At 36.6% G+C, this 22,647-nt stretch overlaps 2 long non-coding RNA genes across 3 annotated transcripts in view; one reads left to right on the forward strand and one right to left on the reverse strand.

Moving 5' to 3' along the window:
- The window catches only part of LOC122228187, a 42,617-nt gene that overhangs the window by 10,858 nt on the left and 9,112 nt on the right, over positions 1-22,647 (reverse strand). The window contains exons 3-5 of one of the 2 annotated variants that reach the window (XR_006206460.1): positions 19,376-19,442; positions 14,331-14,471; positions 5,845-5,932 (exon numbers count right to left, since the gene is read on the reverse strand). This is a non-coding gene — a long non-coding RNA (uncharacterized LOC122228187). Of the gene's footprint in view, positions 1-5,844; positions 5,933-14,330; positions 14,472-19,360; positions 19,443-22,647 lie in introns of both variants that reach the window. The other variant, XR_006206461.1, reaches the window with a different exon arrangement.
- Positions 4,903-22,647, forward strand: part of LOC122228189 — a 64,580-nt gene continuing 46,835 nt past the window's right edge. The window contains exon 1 of the long non-coding RNA XR_006206464.1: positions 4,903-5,198. This is a non-coding gene — a long non-coding RNA (uncharacterized LOC122228189). The remainder of the gene's footprint in view (positions 5,199-22,647) is intronic.

A 22,647-nucleotide genomic window follows, 5' to 3' on the forward strand; every position in this document is an offset into this window, starting at 1 on the left:
ATTATCTGGAAGGCCTCAGTTTGGAACAGTGCCCTGTTCCTATCCCCACCTTCCACTGATCACTGCCAAGCTCATAGTGTTTGTCATTAAATTACCGATTCTGCGCTCCAAACCTACCTTTCTATACTCTGATTTATGTTGCTGGATCTGGGGCCATTTTTCTACTTTGTCAGATGGCTCCCAGCCTGGGCTCATTAACTGGAATTACCAGAGGGGATTTGAAGACTGGAGAAGAGATACTCATTCCCCTGTTTTCTTGTTCCTGACACTCCTCCCCAGGAAAGTTTCTTCACCCTGACAACGGCAGTTGGCTCCAGTGTTTAGTTTAAAAAATTTTTGCCACATATCACCAGAAAAAGTCTCATTGATGCTCCCTCACGATACCGTCACTAGCCGGGCATCGTTTCTCTTCAGAGGCCTGAACCCCCCAAAATGGGCCCCTCCTCTAATCAAGAGAACCAGCAGCAGTTGGGCAACACCTTCAAGCCATGTTTGGGCATCACATTCCATACCTGCAGACTCTGACTGCAGGAACTCTCCTCCTTGTGTTCCTACATTCCCAGAACCTTCTCATCCAACAGAGCTGGGATGGGGTGAGGTGAGTGAAGTGTCACAGGAGTCCTTTGTTGGACATAGCCTTCATTTGAAACTTGCTGTTTTGTTTACTGTGGATTTTCACATTCATATTTTTTATGTTGCTTTCTGAGGTTTTTGGTGTCCTTTTACATTTTTCCCCTGAGGACAGTGCCTCCCCTGCCTGATTGTAGTCCCTGATGGGTAAGGCACAGGTGCCCACTGCAGATGTCCCAACACTCTCTTATCTAGTTACTGACTGTTCCTCAACACTAGCTCAGTATTTGTGATGACAGGAACCACATTTCAAAAGGAAGGCGCTCCTTCTGCCTGCTTGCATGTGAGGCCGACTTCCAGAGTCCGTCTCAGCCCTGTTTCAGATGTTGAAAACAAACCCAACCATGAATGTTTTCCGCATAACTTTGTCAACCTTGATGCCTTTTTTGCCCTTGGCACTAACTACAACTTCCAGTATGTTGTTGAATAGGAGTCATTAAAATGAAAATGTTTGCTTGATTCCTGATTTATACGTGGGTTTTAAAAAGAGGTTTTTAAAAGAATGGCCCTTAAAAAAACCATAGAGATGTGGTGTTCCAATCAGCAGAACCTCAGGCGGTGGACCCGGCCATCTACTTTGCCGAGAGTTTTATGCTACGTTGCTATAGGAATTTAATGGATATTTTTCCTGCAATAACTTGAAGAGTACTTGCTTGTCTTGAAGAGGTCTATTGATTCTTATGCATTACTTTTGTAATTAAGAGACATGAAACATTTTATTTCTAAATTTGTTCATGTTTTCTGAGTACATATTTAGCTATTTTTTTTAACGTTTACTTATTTTTGAGACAGAGAGAGACAGAGCATGAATGGGGGAGGGGCAGAGAAAGAGGGAGACCCAGAATCCGAAGCAGGCTCCAGGCTCCGAGCCATCAGCCCAGAGCCCGAGGTGGGGGACCGCGAGATCATGACCTGAGTTGAAGTAGGACGCTTAACCAACCGAGCCACCCAGGCGCCCCCACATTTAGCTATTGAATTGAATTAAATGAAAATATTTCTTAACAAAATAAACTTTATTTGTATTCTCGGAATTTGTTCATCCTCATCATGGTACATTCTAGTTCCAAAATACTGCTAAGAGATATCTCCTAATACTTTATTCAGATTTGCTCTATGTTCATAAATGTGATTTACCTATAGGTTTCTGTCTTTGTGGTAATTTTCAGCTTTGGGTGTCTGTGTTATTCTGGCTTTATAAAACATTGGGAGATTTCTTTTACTTTTTACCACTTAAAATGTTTAAACTGTATGGCCATATAGTGTTTCTTGAAGGCTTAGGAAAATTTCTCTTTGAAACAATTTGGGGCTTTAGATTTTTTTTGGTAAGGAACAGTTAGTCAACTCTAATGGGCTTCATTAAAGTTGATTCCTACCACTATTGATTCTTAGAAATAATTTGTATTATCCAAATGGTAAAATTCATTTGCTTTGCAATTTGCATGCTACTTTTATTATTATTTTTTAATATTCCCCATGTATTTGGTTATTTCCCATTACTTTTTTTATTTAGTATACTTTGGCTTTTACTCTTTTTTACTTCATGTGGCTGGCTGGTGATCATTGTATTTTGCTACTTTTTTTTCTTTCTGTTTTCAGACACAAAATGTTAGTTTTATATATCTGTCCTAATTCTTTTTTTATTTTAAAGTTACTTATTTTTATGTATCCTTTACAATTTGCTTTTTTTATGTTTACGATTTGCTTTTACTTTCCATAGATTTACTTGTGATTTTTCTTAATTTTTTGAGATCAATAGTTTATATATTTTTATTATTTCTTATTTATCAAGCAAGATTTAAGACTATCAAGTACAAGTGGTTTTTAGTACATATTATAAAAATCCTGAATTTTGTATTTTTTTTCTTGACCTCAATGTTCAGAGATTATTTTCTAAATTCGAGTTTGTTTCTAATGATTCTTAAAATATTTTGTTCATTTTATTGCCTTGTATCTGAGAACACAATTTCTCATATTTCTACCTTTTGAATTCAGTGACTTTTTTCTTTTGATTCAGTGTATGATCATTTTTTTCTCTAAACCCTGTGGATCTGAAGTAGGTGGGCCCGTCCAAGGACCCCGAGGACCTTGGCTTCCGTAGGATAAAAATCAAAGATGAGCCAGAAGGAAGTGAAAGCAGAGTTTATTGAATAGGGTAAGTGATAGATATTAGTACATGGAGTGTCTGGGAGACTCAGAAAAAAAAAGGAGAGTAAGTCTTGTCATCGCTTGGGGTTTGGAGTTTATATTGGAAAGGGGTCTAGGGTATGTGATCCTTCAGGAATCCAGGGTAATGTCCGATCAAAGGCAAGTGACAAGTGAGTAGTAGGTGCTATTTCATAAATCACTGAAGGTAGGGGCTATTGATGCCAGCATGGGCCAAGGTTTGTTTGAAGCTGAAGTCCTAAAGTTTTAAGCTAAAGATCCCATGTTTGGGATCCAGTTGGATCCGGTGTTGGGGACCCAGGATGAAACTCAGATTAACTTTCTTGTTTCCCCCTTGGAGGGGGAAATCATTTTTATGGTTTATTCAGAATCAAGGTGAAATGTAGAACATGAATAAATGGGGCCTAGCAGAAAAACAGCAGAGATGGAGCCTTCCTAAAAATGATGTCAGAAACTGAGGGGTCAGTTTCCCTTTCTCATATCCTTCAAAAACAGTATGTTCTTTGTGTTCAACTTAAACTAGCCAGGATAATCATATTCAGATTTTCTACACCTTTCATAAATCTTTTCCTACTTGATTTGCTACAGGCTAATAAGTGAGAGGTATTGTCTCCTACTACCCCGAGATTTATTTTGATATTCACTATGGCATTTTTTTCCCTTTTGTCCACTATTATGTCTGACTGGTGCATTGTCATTGTGAATTGCTCTTTTTTTTTTTTTTTATCATTTTCAGTGACTTTTTTTCCCCCTCATTTAACTTTTTTCCCCCCTTGAGCTCGAACTTACCTGACATTGTCCTGGTGAGTTGGGCTTTGATTTCCTTAGCATTTGCCAAGCATATTTTTTCATTCTTTGACTTCCATCCTTTGGGGCTTTAAATGCAGCATTTGTATGAGGCAGGTAGTTAAGTTCTACTTTTTAACTCCCTCCTTTGAGAAATACACATTTGTGGTTTTTTTTTTTTCTTTTCTTTTTTGGTGTATCTACAATCCCACTCATCTCATTCTTTTATTTAATTATCTATCATCCCTTTTTTCATAGATTTAATGTTCTTTTCAATTTTCTCCAAATGGCATGTTTATGGCAAATTCCACCCTTATCACATAGGGTGTTGCTGCTGTTATAGTGGATTCTCTATCTCTTTTGTGGGTTATATTCATTCCCTGTTATTTTTCCTCCTCAGAATTTCGCTGGGGTTGCACACAATCATAATTGAATAGGTTTGGTTTCTGCTATATATTTTTCCCATAATTTTTTAAAAGTTATTTTTCAGAGTTTATGTTTTTCTCTTCTGCCATCTATTCTTATCCCCCTGGGGTTGCTCACAGATTTTCAAGCAACTCTCAAATTTGGGTGAGACTTTACTAACGTAATCAAAACAGTAGGCATTTAGTGTTTATTCTGCCCTTACCACACATGTCAACAGCCTGTCTTTGGAAGCCCTATTCATCCTGCTCCAGGTGCACAAGAGAAAACCTGGACCTAACATGTTCTGTGTCCACAGCATTAGTGATCCACATGGAAGGAGGAAAGGTCAGTCCTTTCCTGTGCCCCCATTAGTTGTTCCTGTAGTTGGCTGTTTCTCTTCCATCCTGATAAATCACAGTAACTCTGTTGTTGGAGACCATTGGCCCTGAGTATTTTTCTCTTTCCTGTATGTCTTAGCAGCAGGTGCTAATAAAAAGGATGCCCTGGAAGATTTTCCTGTCCTTGGTGAGACTCTTATAATTCATGGTGTCAAAGAGGCTTTTCCCTAAGACTGCCTATTCATTCCCTGTAGGCCACTTATTTCATCCAGGGACTCTCATGAGATTTTTTTTCATTAAGTACCTACTTTTCCCCCTTATTGGTAGACAGGCATTTTTTTTTTTAATGTTTATTTATTTTTGAGAGAGAGAGAGACAGACATGAACGGGGGAGGGGCAGAGAGAGAGAGAGAGAGAGAGAGAGAGACAGACACAGAATTGGAAGCAGGCTCCAGGCTCCGAGCCATCAGCCCAGAGCCCGACGCGCGGCTCGAATTCACTGACCGCGAGATCGTGACCCGAGCTGAAGTCGGACGCTTAACCGACTGAGCCACCCAGGCGCCCTGGCAGACAGGCATTTTTTTTGCCATGTGCATTTTTCCTTCCTCTTACTTTGAACTCAGATACAAGAGCTGGAGAGATAACAGTCATACTAAGACCAACCGACAGAATTGTAGAGACTGGCCATGCTATTACTCTGGAAGTGTTGAACTGATGCTTGCAAACAAGGTGACCTACTGTGGAATCCTACTAGGTGTGAAGAGAGGTCCCTGAGCTCCATGAACTTTTGGAACCGCCTCTTCCCTTCACTTCAACCCTTTTCTCAGCAGGGGTACAGAGGAACCCAGAGCTGGCGGAAACACTCACAACCTGCTGGTAGGTTAACTTTTCATTCATGCTCACTAGCCTCATGTGGGCCCTTAGTGCTACCCAGAAATCATACTACATTTTCCTGACATACATTTTCCTGATAGATTCATTCTCCTTTTCTCCTAAGTGATGATTTCATTATTCTCTCCTTATTCCTCCAGCACCACAACCCCCCTCAGATGATGACCTAATTTCTAATCTTCCCTGGGAAATGAAGGCAAGCAGGAGAGGATTTCCATAGATGTCCACAGTCATGCCTCCCACCTACTTGCATCTATAGTCAGAGGTCCTGCCTTCTCTATTTTTATAATAGATGAATTTAAATAATAATTCAATTCATCTTGCTCAGAACGGATGTTCTTAAAGTTTCCCACCTCTATCAATCATTTCTAAGATTCCTTGTGGGCACCCAGGCTTTCTGAGTTCCTCAGTCAGTCATTATGCTCTTTCCTGGGTCCACCACATTCTGTTAGTAGGATACTCTGGCATGGCTGCCAGCAATATGGTGCCTGAGAGAGTTTTTAATGGAAGTCTGTTTCCTTTTCACTCACAGCATCTTTGCTGTCTACTGGATTCAGACAGAAGTCCCTTTAGGTCACGTAAGGCAATTCTCAGTACCATAGCTAGGAATGACTTTGTAATAGTTTCTCACCTCTGGCAAATAAACTCAGTTTTCTTCCTAGGCCAGTTACTTCTTTGCTCATGGATGAGTTCTTTCCAAGGGAGCTCCTCAGACTTCCCTACAAATACAGTATCGATAAGCCTCCTTTACCAACTGATTCAGCAAACTCAGATATATATGAATCAAACCCATGGTTTCCAAATTTTATTTTACCCTTCTACCCATTGCAGGGAAAATAAAGGAAATTCTTTTGTGAGTAACTTCTACTTTCTTTTTTTATTATTATTATTTTAGAGAGAGAGAGAGAGAGAGAGAGAGACTTTGAGTAGGGGAGAGGGGCAGAGAGAGGGAGAGAGGGAGAATCTTAAGCAGACTCCACACCCAGCTCAGAACCCAAGTTGGAGCTTGATCCCACAACCCTGAGATCATGACCTGAGGCAAAAATCAAGAGTTGGACGCCCCCTAGGCAGCCCTGAATGCACTCCTGAGTAACTTCTACTTTCAAACAAAACTGTTGCTATGGTGCCTATAAGTGAAGGCACTGTCCATACAACCACCCTCCCTTTTCTCCCAAAGACATGGGACCATGTTGACACTCAGCTGTTGTTTTCTTAAGACAGTACCAGAATCAAAGAAAAGGCAAACTGAAAACTTTATCTCCAAGTCCAGAAAAGAGAGGGATGATCAGCAGCATCATACCCACCCTCTCAAATGAACTGGCTTTCCTCTGTTCCATTCCCAGTATTCTGTCTTAGGTACGGGGTAGCTTTATGCATTGAGGCTACCAATTTATAGTGAACAACCCCACACAGGAAGTATGAACAGAATAGAGATCTTATCACCATATTGCAATTACTCACAACGATTTTCTCCTTTGCTTGTGCATCTCTCCCTTTCTCTTTCTACTAAGCATATTTAGTCATAGCCTCCTTGAAAGTGGTTTTCCCTAACTGGCTCCCCAGAGGCTGCTGAAGCCATGGAGAAGTAGGAAGAGGGTTCTTATCCACTTAACATTGCCATTTAGTGCCATGTAAACTGGGTTAAGGTGCTTGACAAGGGTAGAGTGTAGGACCAGATGCTGGCTTACATAGCTGGCTGAGGGCATCCTTCCATGTTAAGGAAATTTAGTCAGGGAAAGAAACAATGGAAAAGTAAAGAAGATAAGTTTCACTATTATTAAAGTTTCTTTGGGGTGCCTGGGTGGCTCAGTTGGTTAAGCATCCCACTCTTGATTTTGGCTCAGGTCATGATCTCATGGTTTGAGTTTGAACCCTGCATTGGTCTCTGTGCTGACATTGTACAGCCTGCTTGGGATTCTCTCTCTACCACCCCCCACCCCCCACCCCCTGCCGTGCCCCTACCCCACTTGCTCTTTCTCTCTCTCAAAATAAATAAATAAACTTAATTAAAAAATTAAAGAAGTTTTTTCACAGCCTTGATAAGGCAATTTGCGTGGGTGTCATCTATTTTTTACCATTGTATTCCTTCCATCAAAAGAAGTTGTCCGCCTTCTTTTCTACCATTCGGAAAGGAATCACTTTCATTTTTAAAACAGCTAGTTCTCTGTAGATATTCCCTGTATAAAGCTGCATCAGTATCTGCTAAATCATAATTTGGGGTTAAAGGTAGGATCATTGCATGATCCCTAACTTATGTTACTCTTAACCTCCCATACATGCTTCTGTATATGGTGTATGTTAGTTTTTATCTCTAAAGGTTATGTGGTGATATTACTCATTGATGTGCAGGAAAATATGTTTTGCTTTTTTTTTTTTTAGTGGTGATTGAAGGGTTAGTCTAGGCATTCAGATTCTTTAGCCAAGAATTCCCATTTAAAGAAAATATTTTATGCATTTATATTTTGAGTTAACTGACTAGGCCATTATCAACACCATAGAAATATATTTCATGGAAGCAAACTTAAAAGTTAATTTTAACTTCAAAAGTTTTCTGTTTTGCTTTTAATTTTCATTTACCTTCTTTGGTAAGCCTAAAGCAGATATGATAGAAAAGGGAAGATTCTGGACATAGTTAATTAAGAGAGTTGAGAATTCTCTTCCAGCCATATTATACAAGGTATTATACATCATGGATAAAGCTGTAGGATGGCTATTGTCGTTGCTATAGCCTTAAAGTTTGTGCCCCCTCCTAAATTCATATGTTGAAATCAAATCCTCAGTGCAATGGCATTTGGGGGTGGGATCTTTGGAAGGTGATTAGGTTATAAAGGCAGAGCCCTCATGAATGGTATTAGTGGATTAGTGCCTTTATAAAGGAAATCCCAAATCCCAAAGAGTTCCCTTGCCCTTTTGGCCATGTGAGGACACAATGAGAAGGTGCTATCTATGAACCAAAAAAGGGAGCTCTCCCCAGACACTGAATCTGTTGGTGATTTGATCTTAGACCTCCCAGCCTCCAAAACTGTGAGCAAAAAATTTCTGTGTTGTGTATAAGCAAACTATCTCTGTTATTATGTTACAGCAGGCCAAAATGTCTAATATAGTCATATTGCAATAACATTTCTTTGAAGTTACTAAGTTAAAAAAAATCGTTTGGTGTCAACATTTTCAGAGGAAAACACTTTCTTCTGGTATTTTATATAATACCTCATGACTAAATAAATGACATTTAACCCAAGAACATAAGGTTGTGTTAGCATTTAAAAATCAATCAATTTAATCCATCATATTAACAGACAAAAAAAAAAACCTGAAAAGTAGAATATGGTCATCTCATGAAACACAGAGATAGTAATTGTCAAAACCCCATATCATTTATGAGGAAAAACAAAAACAAAAATGCAAAAACTCAGTAAATAAGAACAGGAAGGAACTTCCTCAATATGATAAAGGACATCTATAAAAACCCACATAGCTAGTATCCTATTTAATGGTGCAAGATTAAATACTTTCCTGAAGATTAGAAGCAAGGCAAAAATATGTGCTGTCACCACGTGTAGTTAATGTTCTAGAAATGGTTTTAGCCAGAGCAATAAGGCAAGTAAAAGAAAGAATGTGAATAAAACTGGACTCAGAGAGACTTAATCATCTATGCTGAAATTCTATGGAAACTACAAAAAAGTTCCTAGAACTAATAGAGGAGTTTAGCAAGATTGGAGGGTGTAAAATCAATAAACAAAAGTTAATTCTATTACTATAAATTAGATAAAAGCATTTAGAAATAGAAATAAAAATAACAAAAACACAGTAGCATCAGTAAATATGAAATAGTGATAATTTGACAAAAATATTTAATACTTATAAATTGAAAACTATTAAATATTTCTGAGAGATGTTAAAGAAGATGTAACTGGAGAATTATACCATTTCCATGGATAGGAAGGTAGCATTATTATTATTATTATTTAATTTTTTTAATGTTTATTTATTTTTGAGAGAGACAGAGACAGACTGTGAGTGGGTTAGAGGCAGAGGGAGACATAGAATCCAAAGCAGGCTCCAGGCTCTGAGCTGTCAGCACAGAGCCGGACAGAGCCGGACAGAGCTGGACAGAACCTGACGCGGGGCTCACACCCAGGAGCGGTGAGATCATGACCCAAGCCGAAGTCAGACGCTCAACTGACTGAGCCACCCAGGCGCCCCGGAAGGTAGCATTATTATTAACATGACAAACGTATTTCCTTGGCATTTCCACATAGATTTTTGAATTGGTTTGGCAATTTCTTTCCTGTTGGAGTTTTTATTGGGACTGTATACTCCATTTGTTAATAACTATTTGTTTTTATCATCATTCAATTTCTATTGTTGATAAATTTATAAGATAAGATGTTTGTTAGACAATTCAGCTGAAGAATTTATGGAATATATAGTTTCATTTATTTCTTATATATAATTTTTTTTTTTTTTTTTTTTTTTTTTTTTTTTGAGAAAGAGAGCATGAGAGCAGGGGAGGGGCAGAGAGGGAGGGAGAATCTTCAGCAAGCTTAGCGCTCATCACACTGAGCTCCATCTCACAACCCTGAGATCATGGCCTGAGCTGAAATCAAGAATTGGATGCTTAACTGACTGAGCCTCATCTGTGCCCTATAGTTTCATTTTTTTTCATGTTAAGACTATCTGGTGATTGGTCAGATTTATTAAGTGCTAGCCAACTTGGAAATAAAGTTACTTCTTAGGGAAAGTTACTTATTTATTATCACTTAAAAAATGATCATCATTAGCTAAGTGAAAGGCTCTTATTGTTTGTATTATAAAACTGACTTAGATTCAAGAAAAAAAATGCTCTTATCCTTTAATTTGTAATTTTATTTTGCATTTTATTGAATTAATGATTTGTTTAGATCTTAGAATCTGGGAGGCAACAAGGGAGTTTCGTCTTGGAAATGATTCACTCTAAAATAATAAATGTCTTCCTGGGCCTTCAGATTAAAGATTAGATAATTTGAGAAGTAATTTGAGTTTTAGTGTTTACAATTTGTCATAGAAGGTGGTTGCCAAAGTAGCAATAACATTTGTGAGGAACTGAAGAATTAAAAAGAATAATTCATACTGGTATGAAAATATATAAGTCAAAATAATTTAACCTACAATAGAAAGTTACTGAAAGCAAAAATTTGAAAGGATACTTATCTTAAAAAGAAATTTTGGGGGGAGGTGCCTGAGTGACTCAGTTGGTTAAGTGTCCGACTTCAGCTTGCATCTGATCTCACCGTTTATGAGTTCAAGCCCCGCACTGGGCTCTGTGCTGACAGCTCAGAGCCTGGAGCCCGCTTCAGATTCTGTGTCTTCTGCTCTCTCTGACCCTCCCCCCGCCTCCCCCTGCACTCTGTGTGTATGTGTCTCTCTCTCTCAAAAATAAACATTAAAAAAAAAACTTAAAAAGAAATTTTTTTTGGATTTATGTCATGTGTCACATGTTTTTATATCTGGAGTTATGTTACATAAAACAATAAATATAGATCAACCAATGATTAAGTCCTAGCTATGGCTAGTTTACTGTTACTGATTCATTCATTCATCAAATATTTATTAAGTGCCTACTATGTGCCAGTTTCTATGTTGGTGAAAGGTTGAATTAAAATAGTTTTACATTTCACAAGGAGCTCACAATGAGGTTTAAGGCAACTAGGGTCCCTTGGATTGGCTGTGTATTATAAATGAATTTCTGAAAAACCGTGGTTGTCTAGAATGGTTAATCTAGCAGACAAAGAATAATGAATTCATGTATAGCCTAGAGTGAGTTTAAATAATTAAACTAAGATTGCCTAAGGAAAACCATGAAATAAATAGCTTATCTCTGGCAGACCACATGTCCAAAATGTAACAAATATAAGAATACTATCTGAAGGCGCAGCCAAAGATCCAAGAGCAATCTTTGTATATAATGGATGGAAGAGGACAAGAGAGAGTGGATGTGTACGTTTGTATTTTTCAGTATTGTTTTCCCTAGTTATACTAGCACATAGCAATCATATTAGTAAAAAATAGGGCTTCCATAGAGCTGTGGTATCTGTGCCATAAGATTGTATCTGAAAATGGCTGGAATAGAGAGATTAACTGGTAATTTAAAAAATAAATTTTTATTGGATATTATCATCTGTTCAGAAAATACACATGAGATGAAGAACATGTGAGCATTACATTGTGATGTGTATTTCTGTAGTCTTTTCCTCCAGTGTGAGATCTGTCTTTCTATTTGGAGATGATTCTATGTATATATGTCTAGTCTCTGTGAAGGAATATAGAACTATGGGTTGGCAATACACTCGCTCCCTTCTGTGCCTATCCCCAAATCAGAGAACACTTGGGAGCTACATTTTGGAGACTTTTTTTTGTCAGCAGAGTTGTGTTTAAACCCCGCTAATTAGGCATTCACACCACATCTGAAAGGTAGACGTGAAGCAAAGGTCATTATCCCTTCCTCTAGCAGCAGCTGGCAAATTCACAGCCTTTGTCAAATACGAGATTTTACAGCAGTCTCTAGGCATAACCCCTCAAATCCTACATGTGGGTGCTGAAACGCAAGCGACTGATAATAAACAATCTCATAAGATTATGGCCAAAGCCACATTATCTACCTCCAGCGTGTCAAAAGGCTAGCAAAAATCTGAGGACTAGAAACTCTTCTCATTATTCATAAGCATCTAGTTCTTCTTCTTCTTTTTTAAAAATTAAACCTCTTCCAATTGAAACACTCAGAGAGGGTTCTCTTTTTCTGCCTCAGTCCTGACTGATACACAGGAAATGGCCTACCCTTCACTATGGGATCCAGAAAAGCAGAGTCCTCCCACTGCTTTTCTGAGGGAGCTAAGGCTTAAGTCCCACACTTGGCTCATTGCTGGGAGGTGAAACTTAAGTGGATAATTCACTGGTGACAGCAGCAGAGACGTGGCCAGTGGCAGAAACATCAAAGTCCGGTGATAGCGGATATATCCAGACGAGCCTTATTCCTGACAAAAGAGATTTGCTTTGCTAGTTGATCCTTCTGAACTGTGAAGTGTTTGACTAACTTTTCATGCCTGTTCTATCAGTTGTCTAAACCCTGTATATCTTTCTAAATACAATTTTAAAAATTTTAGCCAAAGCCCAAGAATCGTAACTAATATAACATCACCCAGGGACAACTCATACCATATAAACCATCTGTAATAATGGAAGCCCAGACACCAGCCTTCAGTGAGAAGTATTGTGGATATACAGGATGCTGACTTGCTAAATCTATAACACATCCTGCCTTCTTATAATTACATCACTTGAATGAGGTTGTTTTATCTTCCTTGTCTTTATATAAGAGTTAGAAACTGTCTCCAAAACTCTAAAGATATATTTATGTCAATTAATATCTTGAAAGTTGAAACAATAAAATTTAGTCCATGTAGACCACATTTTAGAATATGGGACTATTGCGAAGCATTATTGGTAAACCTAATGTCTGATGACACTAAGAACTCTAACAATTGGTTTATTGCAAAATAAGTTTGTCAAAGATATGTATTACCAAGTGGAGGACAATGATGATATAATGTCCATGTAGAAACATTTCTTATTCTAATCTCCTAATAATTTTCAATAAATGTTTTGCTTAGATTTGTCATTCAGTTATCAAATGTTTTTTTATTTTTTTAACGTTTATTTTTGAAAGAGAGAGACAGAGCATGAATGGGGGAGGGGCAGAAAGAAAGAGGGAGACACAGAATCTGAAGCCAGCTCCAAGCTCCAAGTTGTCAGCACACAGAGTCCAATGTGGGGCTCAAACTCACGAACTGTGAGATCATGACCTGAGCCAAAGTTGGATGCTTAACCCACTGAGCCACCCAGATATCTCTGTTTTTCAAATTTTTAAATTAAATGGCAATAATTTTTTTTCTATTCTTAGACATATGTGGATCAATTTTTCTAAAGTTTTTTCAAAGACTGGAAACTTAGCAAACTTATTTTCCAATTTATTTTGTGCTATATATTTTGAAGTATTTTAAGTTTTTTTGAGATTTCAAAATTACTTTTCCCAAATGAATACACTGTGCCTTTTATACATATCGGGTTAGAAGATGTTTTTTACCCTACTTGAGAGTGAGTCAGGAGATGAATCATAAATAAAGTGTTTCTTGCTCTGACTTATAAGTTTTCATTTCCTTGTGTTTAATCCATCTTTTGTTTTGCTAACTATTTATTTAGAAATTCATATGATTTTTCTTGGGGCTCTTATTCAGTTAATATTTCTCCAGTTTAAATATTTTAAATCATAATTTTCATTTAAAACACAACCTATTTTGCATGTAGACATCCTTAAGTAATAATCTGCAAGTTTTGGGATCAAAATCTTAATGAAGCTGTTATTTGCAAAACAACTTTAAGCATGATGTAGGAGAAAGTATATAGGATCTAAAGTCACTATGGTCTAGTCCAGCTTTTATGGTTGTTATCAAAGCTCTGTATGTGTTCTCTTGGGGAAATTATCTAAACTCTCTTAACTTCAAGTACTTTATTTGAAAAATGAGTACGGTAAGGTCTACCTTTCAAAGTTGTTTTAAAAGTTAAATTATAACACAGAGCAGATATTAAAGAATTATTAGTTGTCTAAAGTTTAATTGTTAGGGAAAAGCAGTAACTATGGAAATGGTAATATTGAAGAAAGCCACTTCTGGAAAAGAATGTTAATAAAACCTTAGATTTTGTTATAAATTACACAGGTTCATTGTAAGATAAATTTTGGTCCCCTTGTGGAGTATGAGCATATCTTTCTTGGTTCAAGAGACAAGGTGATGAGCGTTATGATTAGCAAAGCCATTGGAGAAAATGTCTCAGAGAAAAAGCCCAGAGGCTCAGTTATATGGTTTATTAGTGCATAGGACTGCTCAGCCAATGGATTCTGGTCCTTTTAGAAGATTCCAAGTTTGGAACAAAGTAACATCAAGTTATCTCTAGCTGTTTAAACAGAGAAGAAGGAGGTAGTAGAAGGGGAGAGGTTTAGTATGCCAAGTACTGTTACTCAATACCTGAAGCAGGTAAAGGCAGGACTTCTCTGGGTGAGAGTTGGCTGCAAGTTCAGAAACCTACCTTCTCTGGGCTGATTTCTCTGCTCAGAGGCCTCCCATGAAGATATAAGATATCCTGATATCCTGAGATAAGGAGAGGAAAACAGGGAAATGTGGAAACAAAAGTCCAGCTAGAAGGCTTCCTTAAACAAGGGGAAAAAATCTGTCAGAGGAAAGAGAAAGAGGTGATAATAGAGAACAGATTAATATATAAGATGTAATTTATTGCCAGTAATATGCATAAACAGAAGGGAAAAGCTTTAATTAAAATAGTGCATTTTGAAAGATAAATTTTTGAATTACCATAGACTCATGGAAGAAACATTTGACAGTGAGAGGTCTTCTATCATACTCCAGAGATAACTGCTCACTTCAAAAATATATGTACAGCCTCAAATTCCTGAAAATAGCCCTAGTACATGGTATTCATTGAAACATGTGTTTCAGAATAAAAATAATTTGGGTTTGAGTCATGGGTCAGTCATTAAGAGTTTTGAGACTTTGAGCAAGTTACTTACTGTAGTATTATCTTTAATCTATGAGTATATAATAATACCTAGTTCATGGAGTTGCTATGAGAGTTACATGAGGTAATGCATGTAAAGTACTTGACATGGTTTCTGAATACTCTAAGTAATTAATAAAAGATATCTATTAGCTAGGATTTCTGTGGAATTGCTGTATCAATAACCAGGATTCTGGCTCAGCTTCATGCTAAAGAATTAAAAGGGAATTTATTTCAATTAATTCAAGAACAAAATGTACTGGAAAATAAGAAATATATACACTCAAAGTAGTCTGCTAGCTGTTCACAATTTTATTAAATAATGAAAAATACAAGAATAGAAGTAAAAATATATGGCAAGAAATTCCAGAAAAAGGAATCTGGAAGAGAGTAAGATATACTGAATTCTGCTCATAACATGTTTGAAATGCATTAGTTCTGAAGATGTGCTGCAAAGAATGTCTTTCAAAATTCTGACTGTTATTCACAGAACATTCTCCAGAATAGATCACTAGGTCACAAGTCAGGCCCCAGCAAGTACAAAAAGATTGAGATCATACCATGCATATTTTCTGACCACAAAACTATAAAACTTGAAGTCAACCACAAGAAAAAAATTGGAAAGACCACAAATATATGGAAGTTAAACAACATGCTACTAAATAATGAATGGGTCAACCAGGAAATCAAAGAAGAAATAAAAAATACATGGAAACAAACGATCATGAAAACATGGTGTTCCAAAACCGTTGGGATGCTGCAAAAGCGGTCCTAAGAGGAAAGTATGTAGCAATACAGGTCTACCTTAAGAAGCAGGAAAAATCTCAAATAAACAACCTAACATTACACCTAAAGGAGCTAGGAAATGAGAAAAAAAACAAAGCCTAAAGCCAGGAGATGAGAAATAATGAGGATTAGAGCAGAAAGAAATGATGTAGAAACCAAAAAATACCAGTAGAACAGATAAATGAAACCAGGGGCTGGTTTTTTGAAAAAATAAAATAAATTGATAACCCCCGAGGCAGACTTATCAAAAAGAAAAGAGAAAGAGCCCAAATAAATAAAATCACGAATGAGAAAGGAGAACAGAATACCACAGAAATACAAACAATTATAAGAGAGCATTATGAAAAACTATATGGCAACAAACTAGACAATCTGGAAGAAACGGATAAATTCGTAGAAACATATAAACTACCAACACTGAAACAAGAAGAAATAGAAAACTTGAACAGACCAATAACCAGCAAAGAAATGGAATCAGTAATCAAAAAACTCCCAACAAACAAAACTTTAGGACTGGATGCCTTCACAGGTGAATTTTACCAAACATCTAAAGAAGAGTTAATACCTATTCTTCTCAAACTATTCCAAAAAATAGAAATGAAGGAAAACTTCCAAATTCATTCTACGAGGCCAGCATTACTGATACCAAAACCACATAAAGACTCCACTAAGAAAAAAAAGATCTACAGGGCAATATCCCTGATGAATGTGGATGCAAAAATTTTCAGTACATGAAGAGAATCATTCATGACTATCAAGTGGGATTTATTCCTGGACTGCAATGATGGTTCAATATCCACCAATCGATCAGCATGATACTCCACATTAATAAAAAGATAGAAACTATATGATCCTTTTAACAGATGCAGAAAAAGCATTTGACAAAGTACAACATCCATTCATGATAAAATACTCAACAAAGTGGGATTAGAGAAAACATACTTCAACATAATAAAGGCCATATATGAAAAACTTGCAGGTGATATCATCCTCAATGGGAAAAAACTGAGAGGTTTTCCTTTATGGTCAGAAACAAGACAGGGATGCCCCACTATCACTACTGTTATTTAACATAGTACTGGAGGTTCTACCCACAGCAATCAGACAATACAAATAAATAAAAGTCATCTAAATCAGCAAAGGAGAAGTCAAACTTCCACTTTTTGCAAATGACATAATACTCTATGTAGAAAACCCAAAAGACTCCACCAAACTATGGCATGAACTGATATGTGATGTTTTACTGATAAAGTCGCAGGATACAAAATCAACATGCAGAAATCTGTTGCATTTCTATATACCAATAGTGAAGCAGTAGAAAGGGAAATCAAGGAATTGATCCCATTTACAATTGCACCAAAAACCATAAGATACCTAGGAATAAACCTAACAAAAGTGGTAAAAGATCTGTACTCTAAAAACTATAGAACACTTATGAAAGAAATTGAAGAGGACACAAAGAAATGGAAAAAAAAACATTCCATGCTCATGAATTGGAAGAACAAATATTGGTAAAATATCTATATTACCCAAAGCAATCTACACATTTAATGTAACCCCTATTAAAATACACCAGCATTTTTCAGAGCTAGAACAAACTATTCTAAAATCTGTATGGAACCACAAAAGACCCTGAATAGTGAAAGAAATCCTGAAAAAGAAAAATCAAAGCTGGAGGTATCACAATTCTGAACTTTAATTTATGTTACAAAGCTATAGTAATCAATACAGTATGGTATTGGCACAAAAATAGACACATAGATCAAAAGAACAGATTAGAAAACCCAGAAATGAATCCACAACTATATGGTCAGTTAATCTTCAATAAAGCAGGAAAGAATATCAGACAGTCTCTTCAACAAATGGTGTTGGGAAAATTGGACAGCAACATGCAAAATAATGAACCTGGACCACTTTCTTACTCCATACACAAAAATAAACTCAAAATGGATTAAAGACCTAAATGTGAGACATGGAATCATTAAAATCCTAGAGGAGAACACAGGCAGTAACCTCTTTGACAATAGCCACAGCAACTTCTTAGTAGATATGTCTCCTGAGGCAAGGGAAGCAAAAGCAAAATAAAGTGTTGGGACATCATCAAAATAGAAAGCTTCTGCACAGCAAAGGAAACAATCAACAAAACTGACAGGCAACCTATGGAATGGGAGAAGATATTTGCAAATGACATGTCTGATAAAGGGTTAGTATCCAAAATATATAAAGAACTTATAAAACTCAACACCCAGAAAAACAAATAATCCAGTTAAAAAGGGGACAGAAGACACGAATAGATATTTTTCCAAAGAAAACATACAGATGACCAACAGACATATGAAAAGATGCTCAATGTCACTCATCATCAAGGAAATGCAAATCAAAACTATAATGAGATATCACCTCACATAAGTTAGAATGGCTAAAATTAACAACACAAGAGACAACGGGTGTTGGTGAGGATGTGGAGAAAGGGGAACACTTGTGCATTGTTGGTGGGAATGCAAACCTGAGCAGACACTCTAGAAAACAGTGTGGAGGGTCCTCAAAAAGTTAAAAATAGAAATACCCAATGATCTAGCAATTACACTACTAGATATTTACCCTAAGGATACAAAATACTAATTTAAAGGGATACATGCACCCTGATATTTATAGCAATACTATCAACAATAGGCAAACTCTGGAGAGAGCCCAAATGTCCATTGACTGATGGATAAAGATGTGGACACACTAGAATACTACTCAGCCATAAAAAAGAATGAGATCTTGCCTTTTGCAATTACATGGATGGAGCTAGAGAGTATTAGGTTAAGTGAAATATGTCAGTCAGAGAAAGACAAATTTCATGTGATTTCACTCATATATTGAATTTACAAAACAAAACAATTGATCATAGTGGAAAAAAAGAGAGGCAAACCAAGAAACAGACTCTTAACTATGGAGAATGAACTGATGGTTACCAGAGGGGAGGTGGGTGATGGGATGAGTGAAATTAGTAATGGGGATTAAGAAGTGTACTTGTGATGAGCACCAGCTGATGTATGGAAGTGTTGAATCACTAAATTGTACACTTGAAGCTAATTTTACACTGTATGTTAACTAACTGGAATGTAAATAAAAACTACAAAAAAGTTCTGACTGTGATTATTTAATATTGGTGAAATAAAGAAAATAGAAAACAGAAATGAAGCCTATGAGGCTCTGATCATGTTTATTATGAGGACTTTTCCACAGAATATCTCTTATGGTTATCAAACTTTAGATAATGAGAATTAAACTCGATGTTGAATATGTTAGATATTGAGTACTTTTTCCTTTAAAATGAATACGAAAGCCAGGCTACAAGGATCATATAAACAGATAAAGTAGTTGAGCCATTAATACCCCACTAACTCATTCTTAATAGAAAGTGAGTTAATGAAAGAAAAACTCCCACTTCAGATTTAACATTTATGAGAAAATCTGCTTCTCATAAACAAAGGTCTTTTGGGCCTTTGAGAGACCAGATATAGGAAATAAGTGAGCCCAATCTTCTGTAACACTAAGGACTAATTCAGAGGACAGAATGACTATTTTTTGAAGTCTAATTAGAACCCAGTGAGACTCCCTGAAACAACCATTTGTAATCCAAGAATGCTTACTAACATGTGATCTGTACACAGCCATATTCATTCCCAGTGAGAATGGCTGGGCCAGACAAGTGCCCTATCCTGAGGATAGAGCATAGGGAAAAGGGCAGTTGGTGCCACTTCTGTTCTTACCTTGATACAACTCACCTAAAAGAGTCTTCTCCATCTTTTTAAGTGCATAGTGCTAACATGGGCTCAATTCAGTAGAAATAGGCTGAAACAAGAGGGAAAATCTGATAAGGTAGCCAGAAGCCATTCTGTGTAACATGCGTTTATTTCATTAGTTAGAACCAAAGCATCTGACCAGGAACTTGAGTCTTTTTGTCTCATTCTGTTTCAATACATTAACACTCGCCTTCTGTTAATAATAATGAATACTTCATCAGGAAGAGGTTTTCATACTGCCTTTACTCCCAAGTTGTCATTAAAATATCTCCAAAGAACAATAAAAATATAACTAATAAAACTATAAAAAGAGAGTGAAAAAGCCAGTAATCATATTTATTTATAGAGCAGAAAATCATCCTTCCAAGATTGTTATTTTTCTCTTATAAACATGTAAGTTCTTAAAAAATAACTTGACAGGTTAGAAGTGTTTTTGGCTTACATCAGCTTATTTCCCTCTGCCCACAATGAGAGCCAAAATGTAGGACACAAAAAACCTGTAAAACCTGTTGTGTTTCATATACCTTAGGAAGACTGCTTGACAGCAAAATCATATTTTTAATTGTTCAAAAAATAAACATTATAGCTTGTTAGAGCAAGATCATAAACCAAGTTCTGCATAAGTGTTTTGCACAAGATGTATTTGTAACTGCAAGGTGACATTGGAGTGGAAAAAATTTCCTTGAAGGAGTGTTTCTGCCATTCTCGTATCAAATTTCTTTAGATTATTGTGACCTCAACCCTGCTTTATGTTTATGTTCTTTGTGTTCTTGTTCTGAAGGGCATGTACTTTGTTTATACAAAGACTCCAAAACTGTGGTCCTCAAACCTAGTCCCAAGACTAGCAGTTATCAACATCACCTGGAACTTGTTAGAAAGGCAAATCTTGGCCCTATCCCAGCCCCACTGAACCAGGAACATGGGAGTGAGGCTCAGGAACTGTTTTATCCAGCCTTCCGTGGGATTCTTACACATACTAAAGTTTGAGAACCACTGCTCTGGACATCATCACAAAAGAGCCATAAGCCAATGGGAGAAGACTACCCTAGTGAGGTACATGTATATTTTGGTATAATTCAGAAAAAATTTTCTCTAGTAACAACACTTCTGAAGTAATTTTGAAAGATGGTTTGTAAATGTCACACATTTTGTTTGGTCATCTTTGTTGATTTCTTAATTAGTGGGAAATCCATGGCATATGGATTCATTAAGACCCCATTAGCTCATCCATATTTAACCTATCCATCACTAATGAACACATTTATTTTCTTCTTTTTTAAAACATGTTAATCTTTTTTATCTCTCCTAATCACCTATTAATTATCAAGATTTTTTATTAAACCACTGATTGCTTAATTCTGTCTGGAAGATAAACATCTTTCCACATTCAGATACAAGAAGTTGCTTCAGATCTATTGATAGTTTAAGTTCATATCTGGCTGAGTATTTGTAGTTCCTATGTTGCTTTCTTCTATAATGGTTCTAAGAAAACCATTGGTTTCTGGTTTAATATTATCCATCTATGTTATTTATGTTATTTTATTTATTTCTTGTTAAAGTAGTCTGATTTTACTTTTTTAATTCTTATTTAGCTGCAGATACAGATATATAATTCATGATTTCAAAGTAATTAATTGGTTGTAATTATTATTAATGCCAATGGAAGCATTTATGAAGTATTTACTATATTCATAGTACTTTAATATCCTGCTAAGCACATTGTATGGATGATCACGTTTTTTTAAGAGGGTCTTAGATTTTCTAATAAGTATCACAATTGAGTACATATTAGTGCCACTATATCGATGTAAAGTTGACACTGTTTTAGAAATAATACTTTCCTTTTTTTTAAATTTACATCCAAGTTAGTTAGCATATAGTGCAATAATGATTTCAGGGATAGAGTTCAGTGATTCATTCCCTATATATAATGCCCATCCCAACAAGTGTCTTCCTTAATGCCATCTACCCATTTAACCATGCCCTCACCCACAACCCCTCCAGCAACCCTCAGTTTGTTCTCTATATTTAAGAGCCTCTCTGTTTTTATATTATTTTTGCTTCCCTTCCCCTATGTTCATCTGTTTTGTATCCTAAATTCCACATATGAGTGAAGTCATATGATATTTGTCTTCTTCTGACTAATTTCTCTTAGCATAATACCCTCTAGTTCCATCCACGTAGTTGGAAATGGCAAGATTTCATTTCTTTGGATTACTGAGTAATACTCCACTGTATATATATATACCACATCATCTTTATCCGTTCATCTGTTGATGGACATTTGGGCTCTTTCCATACTTTGGCTATTGTCGATATAACTGCTATAAACATTGAGGCAAATGTGCCCCTTTGAAAGAGCACACCTGTATTATTTGGATAAATACCTAGTAGTGCAACTGCTAAGCCATAGGGTATTTTTATTTTTAATTTTTTGAGGAACTTCTGTACTGTTTTCCAGAGTGGCTGCACCAGTTTGCATTCCCACCAGCAGTGCAAAAGAGTATCCCTTTTTCGGCATCATTTGTCGTTGTTGCCTGAGTTGTTAATTTTAGCCATTCTGACTGGTGTGAGGTGGTATATCATTATGATTTTGATTTGTATTTCCCAGATGATGAGTGATGTTGAGCATTTTTTCATGTGTCTCTTAGCCATCTGGATGTCTTCTTTGGAAAAGTGTCTAATCACATCTTTTGCCCATTTCTTCACTGGATTACTTGTTTTTTGGGTGTTGAGTTCAATAAATTCTTTATAGATTTTGGATACTAATCCTTTATCTGATATGTCATTTGCAAATATCTTCTCCCATTCCTTCGGTTGTCTTTTAGTTTTGCTGACTGTTTCCTTCACTGTACAGAAGCTTTTTATCTTGATGAGGTCCCAGTAGTTCATTTTTGCTTTTGTTTCCATTGCCTCTGGAGACGTGCTGAGTAGGAAGTTGTGGCGGCCGTCAGAGGTTTTTTCCTGCTCTCCCCTCGAGGACTTTGAAGGCTTCTTGTCTTACATTTAGGTCTTTCATCCACTTTGAGTTTATTTTTGTGTATGGTGTAAGAAAGTGGTCCAGGTTCATTCTTTTGCATGTCGCTGTCCAGTTTTCCCAGCACCACTTGCTGAAGAGACTGCCTTTATTCCATTAGATATTCTTTCCTGCTTTGTCAAAATTAGATTTCCATTAGATATGGCCAACATATGTTGGCCATATGTTTGTGGGTCCATTTCTGGGTTCTCTATTCTGTTCCATTGATCTGAGTGTC

Source organism: Panthera leo, chromosome C1, assembly GCF_018350215.1.
Source record: "Panthera leo isolate Ple1 chromosome C1, P.leo_Ple1_pat1.1, whole genome shotgun sequence".
Lineage (NCBI taxonomy): Eukaryota > Metazoa > Chordata > Mammalia > Carnivora > Felidae > Panthera > Panthera leo.